Source organism: Corvus hawaiiensis, unplaced genomic scaffold (genome assembly GCF_020740725.1).
Source record: "Corvus hawaiiensis isolate bCorHaw1 unplaced genomic scaffold, bCorHaw1.pri.cur U_2, whole genome shotgun sequence".
NCBI lineage: Eukaryota > Metazoa > Chordata > Aves > Passeriformes > Corvidae > Corvus > Corvus hawaiiensis.
In genome coordinates this window covers 24,963-35,193 of record NW_025963275.1, presented here as the reverse complement: position 1 = coordinate 35,193, position 10,231 = coordinate 24,963, and the positions used below count along the sequence as shown (strand labels likewise).

General features: G+C 49.8%; 1 long non-coding RNA gene across 2 annotated transcripts; it reads left to right on the top strand.

Moving 5' to 3' along the window:
* The first annotated feature begins 6,494 nt into the window (after nt 1-6,494).
* Nucleotides 6,495-9,647, top strand: LOC125320845. Of its 2 annotated transcripts, none has more exons than XR_007201302.1 (2): nt 6,495-7,676; nt 8,889-9,647. It is a non-coding gene; the product is annotated as an uncharacterized LOC125320845 (long non-coding RNA). The 2 variants fall into 2 exon arrangements; XR_007201303.1 differs by having other exon boundaries at nt 8,833-9,647.
* Nucleotides 9,648-10,231: the final 584 nt, after the last annotated feature.

The following is a 10,231-nucleotide window of genomic DNA, read 5'->3' as shown; positions in this document are numbered from 1 at the left end:
TGTGGGTTCAGCTGTGGGGCTTGGGAGTGATGCTGGACATGAAATTCCAGGGGTGTTCCCCTTGCTGGAGTGAGAAGCAGTGGAAGCACTTTGCTGTCTGCTTCTTCATCGCCTTCGCCTCGGTCCCCTGGGGCTCCAGGTAATCCCCTCTCACCTTTGCTTTTCCAAGGGTCTCTAAATGAGGGCTTGAGCTTTGGTGCAGCTCCCTTTACAGGGAAGATCTGTTCCAGGAAAGGTCTCCTGGTCTGGACCGATGGCGTTGCAGGAAGAGCAGGAAACCCCACAGTTCCTGTGGCTCCCTCATCTGACTTGCCTGCAGGCAGCAAGGATCATTCCCAAATGTCATCCCCTGGCTCCGTGACTCGGTGAGGTTGTGTTCCCCCAAAGGCCAGGGGCCACTTTGTGTTGCAGCTCACGAAAAGTCCAGCTCGGAGGTGCTGGGTTTGGTTTTTGTGTGCAATGAAGGCACTAAAAAATTCCCCTCCTTCACTGGCACAGCCCTGGAGTGGGAGCAGATTCCCCTTATCCCGGAGTTATCCCGCTCCTGCCCTGGATCCCTGCGGTGCCGTGTGTTCTTCAAGCTCACAGCACTGCTGGCTCTAAACAAGCAAAACAATCCCTGTTCCATCTCTTCTCTGTCCTTGATGTTCCCAGGCTCTGCATCTCCCTGGCTATTCCCTGTGTGAGTCTTCATCTCCATCCCACCTTATCCCGATCAAGTAAGGGTCTGAGACGTGTTTAGCAGCAAATGCATTCTTGTGAAGAAAGCCAAGAGCAAAGAGCATCCAGATGCAGAGAAGTCTTTAGAAAAGCATTCCGGACGTGGAAATGAGGGATATGTCTTCCTGCATCTCCTGTTGTTTTTCTCTGTCAGGTTTTGGAAGGGTTTTCTCTCAGTGATTTCCTGCGATCCAGGTGCGTCCCTTCCTTTGTCCAAATCCAGTGCCAGAGGATCGAATAACTGACGAGTGGGGTCTGGGATGAAAACGGTTCTCCTAAAATGAGGGAAACAATGCTAGAAGAGAAATGAGCATCCTTTTAATGCCTGGAAAAAAAATGCTGGAAAAGGGCACTTTTTATTTGATATGGTGTCATTCTCCTTTTTTTTCCCTTGGATAAAACTGCACGGTGAGCAATCAGAGCAGAAATATGAAATGCAGGAGTCTTGGATTCCACAGTGGGATTAACTCCCCTTTTCTGCTCTCTTTCAGGACAGGAAAAACCACTGAACTCGCCCCATCTTTGGGACCAAGAGCTTTGGTGTTGGAGTAGGCAAAGCCAGCTAGGGCCCCCCTTGTCCTGCCCATGGTGTGGGTCAGGGACAGGCTCCTCTTCTCCTCTGGGCTGGGATGAACTGCCTAGGGAATGCTCTTTCTGACAGGCCGGTCCTAGCCCCGGCTACTGGAAATGGGCAGAGGTGAAGAGGCAAGTGCCAGAGTTCCTTGGGGATGATGGAATTGTGGTGTTTGGCTGTGCCCAGAGGGGCAGGTTGGGCATTTCTGTGTGTCTGAGGACCGGTTTGGGTGCTGGGGAGCCCGGGGAGCCGAGCTCTCAGTGCATTCCCAGCTCTCCCAGGGGTGGCAGCTGGTGCAGGGCTGGGTGACAGCCTCTGGTCGGGCTCGGGGCAGGCCCTGGCCCCGGCACAGACACGCTGGGGTGGTTTGGGGACGCCTGGGGAGCCGTGGGAGGCAAATGAGGGATGGTGCTGGGCGGAGCGATCGGCCTGCGCTTGTGTCAGCGCAGCCGTGCAGGGCACTGGGATCTGGGTAAAACACCGGCTCTCCTGGCGTTCAGGAAGGCAAGGTCTGTATTTATCCATACATATTTATCCATACCTATTTATCCCTATATTTATCCATATGTTTATCCATGGATTATCCATCTATGTTTATCCATATACATTTATCCATATATTTATCCACGTATTTCCCCCTGTATTTATCCCTATATTTCCCCATGTATTTCCCCATGTATTTTATGAACACTCAAGTGCCATATCCATGTATTTTATGAGCACTTCCAGGGTTGATGACTCCACCACTGCCCTGGGCAGCTGTTCCAGCGCTGGACAACCCTTCTCATGCTGGGCCAGGAGATGGATTCTGGAAATCCAGACTCCGAGGAGCAGGGGATTAAGGCAGTGTACTAGTTTGAAAACAAACCAGTGGGAGACACCAAGTCAGAACAACAATTTAATGGAAATTAAAGAAAAGGGGAAAAAAGGTAAAAGAAAACACTGTCAAACTGACAGAGTCAAGGTACAACCTGACACCCTGTTAGGCAGGGTGGTGGTAGCAGTCTGGTAGAAATGGTGGCTGCAGTCCTCTGAAGCAGTGATCCTGTAGTAAAACAGTCTGCTCTTCCTCAGGAAGTCCAGTGGTGGCTGTGTAGCTCCTGTCCTCTGGAAATCCAGTGGGAAGCCGGTGTCTCTGGTGTTCAGCCTCAGCTTATATCCACGATGGGATGCTTGGTTCCTCCCTCTGGGTGGAGCATCTCACAATGGGGTAATGAGTCATGAGGCAAAGTGTTGATTAGGCTCATTAACAGAAGATAGTCCGGAGGGAGTTATCTCTGAGTCAGGCGGCAGGACAATGATGGGCAATTAACAACAGAAAGATAGCCTGGGGGGAGGAGGCAAGGAAACACTGCCCCACCTGATTTCAACAGCTGATGGGGATTGTAATAGAATACACTGCAACCCAGGACAGGCAGCATTGGATTCCTTTATTCTCCCAGAAGGATAAAGGAGATTTATCCCCAGACGAACCAGAGGTGATCACACTGAGGTCATCAGTGGGATTTCTTCCTTACTCCCACAAATACCCACTGGGGTGACAGAGTTCCCTACAAGGGCGGTGTTGGAAGGAGCTGCTGGAATGTTTTGCTGTTCATTGGGATCCACAGGATGTTTGGTGTCGCTCAGAGCTGTTCCAGGCTCTCCACAGATCCAAACACTCCTCACATTTCTCCTCAGAGTAGAGAGGTTTCCCAGAGTGCTGGTTTTTAATTTCAGATGCTGGGATAACGACACGGCTTCAGGAGGCAGGAGACTCATTGTGCTGTGCCTCAGTCCAGGCAGGGACAACCCCCAGCTAATAAAAACCTCTTTAAAGCACAAAAAGTCCCATTAAACTGATATTATAAAGGCTGCAAATTGAAGCAGGCCTCAATCAGAAAGCAGCAGAATTTAATTCCCCCCCCTTGCCCATGTGCATGATGATCTCCTTCCTAATTGCCCATCCACGCTTTTCCCACAGAAGGGCTGTCCCGAGGTTGGAGATGGTTCCAGCTTTATGGAGCTTTGATCTTTATCTGGTTTTACTTTTTACAGAGCACAGAACCCGAGAGTGGCAACTGCTTTCCTCTTGTTCCTCCTGTGGCAGTGAACTGCTCTTCCCAAGGACGGCTGCAGGAATTCTCAGGCAGCAGAACGTATGGAATGCCAGGCACGCTACAGAATTCCAGTGGGAGCAGCAGGAACTTCTGTTCTTTACTGGCAGGGCTGTGCCATGAAGGGGAGCTCAGAGATATCGGTCAGCTCAGGGAATGAGCCTGGCTCATGGTGAGGAAATTCGCTGTGCAGTTACTTTGGGCCCTTTCTCTTCCTTCTTCTCCTTCTCCTTCTCCTTCTCCTTCTCCTTCTCCTTCTCCTTCTCCTCCTTCTCCTTCTCCTTCTCCCTCTCTTCCCAACACCGGTTCCAGACCTCAGTATAATCCATGTTCCCACAGCCTGACCTTGCAGTTTTCCCAGCTTAGCAGCCCCAGCAACACTTGCAGCCTCTCTGTCTGGACTTTGTCTTGCTGAAATCTCCCTTTGTTGCTGCCTCACCTTTTATCCAGCAATAACGTGCAGTGGGTGGAAGCTTCTCAGAATTCCCTCCCAGTTCCACTGGAAACATTCCCGAGTGGAAGCAGCTGCACTGCCCATCAGCACTTCCCTGCTTTTAGGGGTGGTTGAGGCATGAAGGATGCAACAAATGGAGTTGGCTCCAAGGGGATGAAATGCTCCCCCTGAGGTTGCTCAGAGAGCTGGAGCTGAGGAATCCGGGTGGGAATCACTGCAGGAAAAAGGAAGGAAAAGAGAGCAGAGGAACAGGGATGCAATTCCAACCTCTCCAAGGACTGGCATGGGCACATTCACCATCACCATTTAATCTAGACACGATTTCTTCTTTGCCTCTGGCTGCCAGGAGCAGGATGAGCAGTTTAATGAGTTTAAATAGTGAATAGTTTAATTAGCTGGAAGAGACTGGATCAATAGCTGCTTAAACAAACAACTGGCTCCCTGTTTCCAAGCTTGGATGTAGTTTTGGAAGGTTCCTGGCAATTTGGCAGGGATTAGTGATGCTGAGAATGTGCTTTTTTGTGGGTTTGGGGCTTTTACTCCTGTTCACGTGGCTGCTTTTTCTTGTTGCGTGGAAAACAGGAGGGAAAGAGCAACCACGGGAGGAATTCCACTCTTGCTGCTTCAAGGGATGGATCAGGAAGGGAACAGGCTGCAGGGAATTTGGAGTGCAAACTGAGATCTCTCCGATATTTTCGGCTCAGTCAGTCCATCGGTGCTTGGTGGCTGTTTAGGCCACGTACAAGGTGAATGATGGTGCACATCGCAGAGCTGCTGGTGGCTCCTTCCCCTGCCCGGCTGTCAGTCACCCTGCAGGGTGCTGGAGCAGCGTGCCAGAGGCCACGGATCCTATGGATCCCATGGATCCCAGGGGCGTGAGCAGGAGCCTGAGCCTGCTGGCCACTCCTTGCTCTCTCTTATCCTGACTTTTCAGCTCTGCAGCGAATCCAGCTCGAGCTTTTCAACCCTTAGAAACCCAGGGAACTTTCACATGTCTGCTCTCAGATCTGGGATTTAAATCCAGCCCTTATCAAAGCACCCCGTGACCAGGCAGGCCCTGAATCCCAGCAGGGATCTGATAAAGAGGGACCTGACATCCTAAAGAAACCCTTTGAAATCCTGCTGGGATTGATTTGTATCCATAATGGAGCCCAGAGCTCTCTGCCAGGGAGAGATGAAGCTGCTCCTTTGCTTTATCATCCTCAGGCCCTTCCCAGCTTCGAGGGAAATTCACTCCCTCTTCAAGCCCCAAAATCATGGAAAAGTTCCTTTGTATCCTTCTCTCTACAGCCCCTACGTGGATTAATCAACTTTTTATTTGATATGGTGTCATTCTCCTTTTTTTTCCCTTGGATAAAACTGCACGGTGAGCAATCAGAGCAGAAATATGAAATGCAGGAGTCTTGGATTCCACAGTGGGATTAACTCCCCTTTTCTGCTCTCTTTCAGGACAGGAAAAACCACTGAACTCGCCCCATCTTTGGGACCAAGAGCTTTGGTGTTGGAGTAGGCAAAGCCAGCTAGGGCCCCCCTTGTCCTGCCCATGGTGTGGGTCAGGGACAGGCTCCTCTTCTCCTCTGGGCTGGGATGAACTGCCTAGGGAATGCTCTTTCTGACAGGCCGGTCCTAGCCCCGGCTACTGGAAATGGGCAGAGGTGAAGAGGCAAGTGCCAGAGTTCCTTGGGGATGATGGAATTGTGGTGTTTGGCTGTGCCCAGAGGGGCAGGTTGGGCATTTCTGTGTGTCTGAGGACCGGTTTGGGTGCTGGGGAGCCCGGGGAGCCGAGCTCTCAGTGCATTCCCAGCTCTCCCAGGGGTGGCAGCTGGTGCAGGGCTGGGTGACAGCCTCTGGTCGGGCTCGGGGCAGGCCCTGACCCCGGCACAGACACGCTGGGGTGGTTTGGGGCCGCTTGGGGAGCCGTGGGAGGCAAATGAGGGATGGTGCTGGGCGGAGGGATCGGCCTGCGCTCGTGTCAGCGCAGCCGTGCAGGGCACTGGGATCTGGGTAAAACACCGGCTCTCCTGGCGTTCAGGGATGCAAGGTCTGAGGGACTGGATTTACTTGGGCCTTTCCAGGACAGCAGGAACAAGAGGAGGTGTGGTGCCAGAGTTGCGTCCCATCCAGTTGCATTTCCCTCTTTCCCATTTCCATTTCCTCCTCAGTGCAGGTGTCCCCTGCAGCCCATGAGCACGGGGCCGGTGACAACTCCCTGTCTGTAGAGGGATTCCTTATGGAACAAGGGCATATGATACCCCTGGAAAGATTGGACAACCCAGGGTTGCTGAGGAAAAGCCCCTGAACAGGCCCCTGACTGCAGGCAGCCCTGAGAGTCCTTGGCAAGGTATACAGCTGCCTGGCTCCCCCCCTCATTAGAGGCCATCTAGAGGGCCTGGGCGTGAATCTTTGCAAAAGTAGATGTAAGTTGGCATAGTTGAACAATAAGGGGAGAATGATGCTTAATCGTATCTGTGTACATGTCATTTATGTGGCCAGCTCTCCGGACTCGGTCCCTAACACCTGTCCTCCTCCTGTCCTCCTGTGCCCCTTTTGTTGGACAAGTCTCAAATGGCAACGCACATTCCCAAAGACTATCTGCTTCCTTAAATCCATGGACCAGCTAGTGCTGTCACTCAACAGATGAAATGAGCTTTCAGAGCCTAGAAACTAGCAGGAGTGACAAACAAATCGATTTGAATCTGGAAATAGGTGAGTTCCACCCACCCACTGCTGCTGATGCAGAGACTGGGGCTCAGGGCATCTGCGCAGCCCTTCCCTTTGGCACTGATCCTGCACTGGAATGTTGTGTTGTTGCCAAACCGGGCCTCAAACCAGGAGAAGGTAAGCCCTGACCATTTGCCCCTGACCCACCCACAGTGTGTTATCTGGAGCGTGTGCCTCAGCTGGTGTCACTTGAGTTTCACCAGAGTTGCAAGTTGGCTCCTGCTCTGGGCGATTCCGAGTGACCATCACATCAGTTCTGCACTAAGCACCCTTTAGCCAGACCCAGAGATTTGGCCACATAGTGACTTCTGAACAGAAAATCAAAATGCAGGAAAAGTGCCAGGACCACTGACGGGCCTGGGTACAGCACGGTCTTTGTGGGTCACTGTCACTCCAGGCCCTTACAGTCTCTCCTCATCTTTCTTGTAGGCTCCCTTCAGGTGCAGGAGCCATTGCTCACTGGTGTTTTTGACTATTCTCTGCCAAGGAAATGAGTTGAATTTCCTTGTCAAATCTAATAGGCTTTTATACTTGGGCTTCTCTGCTGTGGGATTCATACTTAGAGACTGGTGTTGGTGTCTGGACGCTTCCAGAAGGTGGATGTTATCCCTGGATGTATAAAGAAAACGCCTATCCATCATCTCTCAGGCAATGAGAGCGGTGCAGGTGTCTGGCATGGCAGCCTTTCCACCAGTTCACTGGTTGAGCTGGTGCCAAGGTGAGCCCACTCTCTAAATTTCCCTTGCATGCCTCAAGGCGTGCATCGTAAGATTCGTGCTTGTTGGAAGGACAGGATTGAGCCGGTCTCCTGAGCAGTGAGTGTCAGGCGACGTTCTCTTTGCTGCACGTTGGTGACTCCAGGGGGTTCTGGAGTAATACAGACATGCAGGCTCGAGAAGGCACAAAAGAGTGCTTTCCTTTCAAACACGGGAACTGGTGAAAAAGTGTGGTTTGTCTCTCACTGCCTGCATTCCCTTCAACCCAGCGAGGCCGTATGGAGCTGATGACTTCCTGCCTGTGTTGACATAGGCCCTAGCCCAGTGTGATGAACTGGAGACTGAAATCGAATACATGACAGAGTGGCTGGATCCATCCTTGGTGTATGGAGAAGGTAATGGATTTTTTTTATTTTTACTAGAACCCCCTGAAGGACTAGTGAGGGGATGTTCTTCCTCACAGCACAATTGCTGTCCCTCTTGTTTGAGTAGAAATCCTGTTAAGGGGAGACCTAATGACAGTGATGTTAGTAGTGTAGCAGGACAATGTCCTAATCATTTCCACTGCTGGGTAGCTCGCAGAGCACAAGCCCCAGCAGCCTGAAAATGTGCTGCTGTGCATTGCTTTACGAGCAAATACATTGTTTCTAACCCGTTTTGACTCTGCAGGCAAGGACATCCATTGTGCAGGTGCCCAATGGCCTTAGCCTTTTGTGCCTGAAAAATTTCCTGAGAGTACTTATGGGGCAGCAGCACTCAGCTCACTGTGAGGCACATAATGAGACTTGGGTTAGGTGCTGTGTGAAAACTTCTGGGGGACTCTTTGTACCTTTGGGGAAGTGCTTTGAAAATATTGCTCCCTTTTAATGATCTTTGCTTCTTTCCAATATTTGCTTCTCACCAAGTATTTTTCTGAGCCCTAGGAATGTGTTTCTTGAGGCATTACTTGCATGAGGACTTAAGTCTGCTAGAAGCAAGGAAATCTGCCTCCTTGCTGTTTCCATGGTAGCATTTTTAACAAACAAGTTTTCTGCAAGGCTCTGGTAGGCCCCAGAATCTAAAAAGTTTATGAGAAAGTTTAAAGGTTCTTGCGGCCAAGCCTAGCTGCGTGTTTAGGTATATGTATGTGTTTCCTATTCCTGCTGCATCTTGGCTTTCTGAAGTTGCTGTATCCTCTTGCATGCCATTATGCCTGGGAGAATTCATGCCACGATTCCTCCAATCTGGCACTAGTGTGCTCCTTGCTTGGTGTACAGAGCATCCTTGAGCACATTGTTAGGAATCTTAGCATGGAAAATAATTGAGATGTGAAGCTGGAGATCAGTAACACGCTTGAAAAGCCAAAAGTTTTCCTGGACTATTAAGTCACATTATTATGAATGCCACAAAGGAAGTCTGTCCATAGGCTGGGCCTGTCTTTGGCACTAGCTCAGCTCTACCGTGCAGAAAAAATTGTGTAGTGCTTTGGGGTTGTGCATTTCAACTGTAATGTATTGTCCAATTTATCTAATGGGTCTCACATGAATTTTGTGTGTCAATCTCGTTGCAAAGCTAAAGGCTGAGAGGGGACACTGTCAGTAATACAGAAAATACTACCCTGTGTACAGAACGCATCTCTGAACGCCTCTGAACAGACTGTGCTGCCTCTTAGCTGGACACTCCCACCCAAATGGCTGACTTGGAAAAGATAAGACAGACAGTGGGTCTCCTGTTGCTGCGGACCGTTACCTCCCGTCGAGACTCTTTTACTTTGTGACCTGCAGCTTCTTTTGTACATTGCAACTCTGTTGTGGCTTTAGTTTGTTCTCTGTTTGTGTAATAAAGGTGGAGTATGCAGGACTGTACACACCATCTCCCAAATGAGTTGGACATTATGGGGAATGCCACAAAGGTGACAGACCAGTTGTTGTTTTAAAAACAAAGGCAACCCTTTGGGATGATTGCAGAGTACAAATCTCACACTTAATTGTTGCTTTATTGCCACTAAGAGCGGTTGTTTTGATGTTGATGAACACCGGTAGATTGTCTTTTACTTTGTTTAAGCAGCCATGTTTATTTCATCCACCTCTGAAGCTTGGGAAGAAGACAAAACGCTGTTAGATAATCATTTAAAATAAAGCTGGTGTTCCAAGAGTAGAGGAATAAACACGTGGGAGTAAAGGAGAGACAGGAGTCATTTAAGGAATCGGCTTTCCTCAGCATGAGTGGACCCAGCCGTAGGCACCGCTGTATCATATGGAGCACATGCAACCACTGAATGCGTCTCAGTGGCTGAGAATACACACTCCAGCGTTTTGCAGGCCAATGAGCTGTTTTTCTTTTGTGTGTAAATATTTTGGCCATAGAATAAAGGGACTTTCTGTATATCCGTGTGTGTGTCTGGGTGCCTCTCTGGATGTATTTATACATCTCAAAGAAAACGGTCTGTACCTGTGACTGAGACCACTCTGAGACGTTCTTCCCTTGCTGTCCTTCACAGGAGGCTATTATTTGACAAGTGCTTATGGAGCACTTTCACTGTTCAAGAACTTCCAGGAAGAACAAACCGCCCTACAGCTCAGCTCAGAGGCCTGAGATACTCTCCGGCAGTGGCACAAATACCTCTGGTTGATGATTTTCAGATAGAGCTTAGGGCTGAAATAAAAACTGGGATGATTGTGTTGTTGTAAATTGCTATTTGAGAGGTATGATTTGTAGCAAATTCCCTTGGTGCTGCCAAACACCTCTGCAAACCTACACTACTGCTTACATGAAAGTTCCTTACCAAACTCCTTCACCACCTCCTGTAAGGAGCCTGAAGCAGCAGACTGATGGATTTCAATCCTAAATCAGGTTCTCTACATTCTTTCTCTGCCCCTTCTCTACAACCCTTTCCTTCAATTTGCTCTTGTAGCCTCCTAGTTTTGTTTAAAACACTGCATCTAAGCAATAATAGAGATAACAATACATC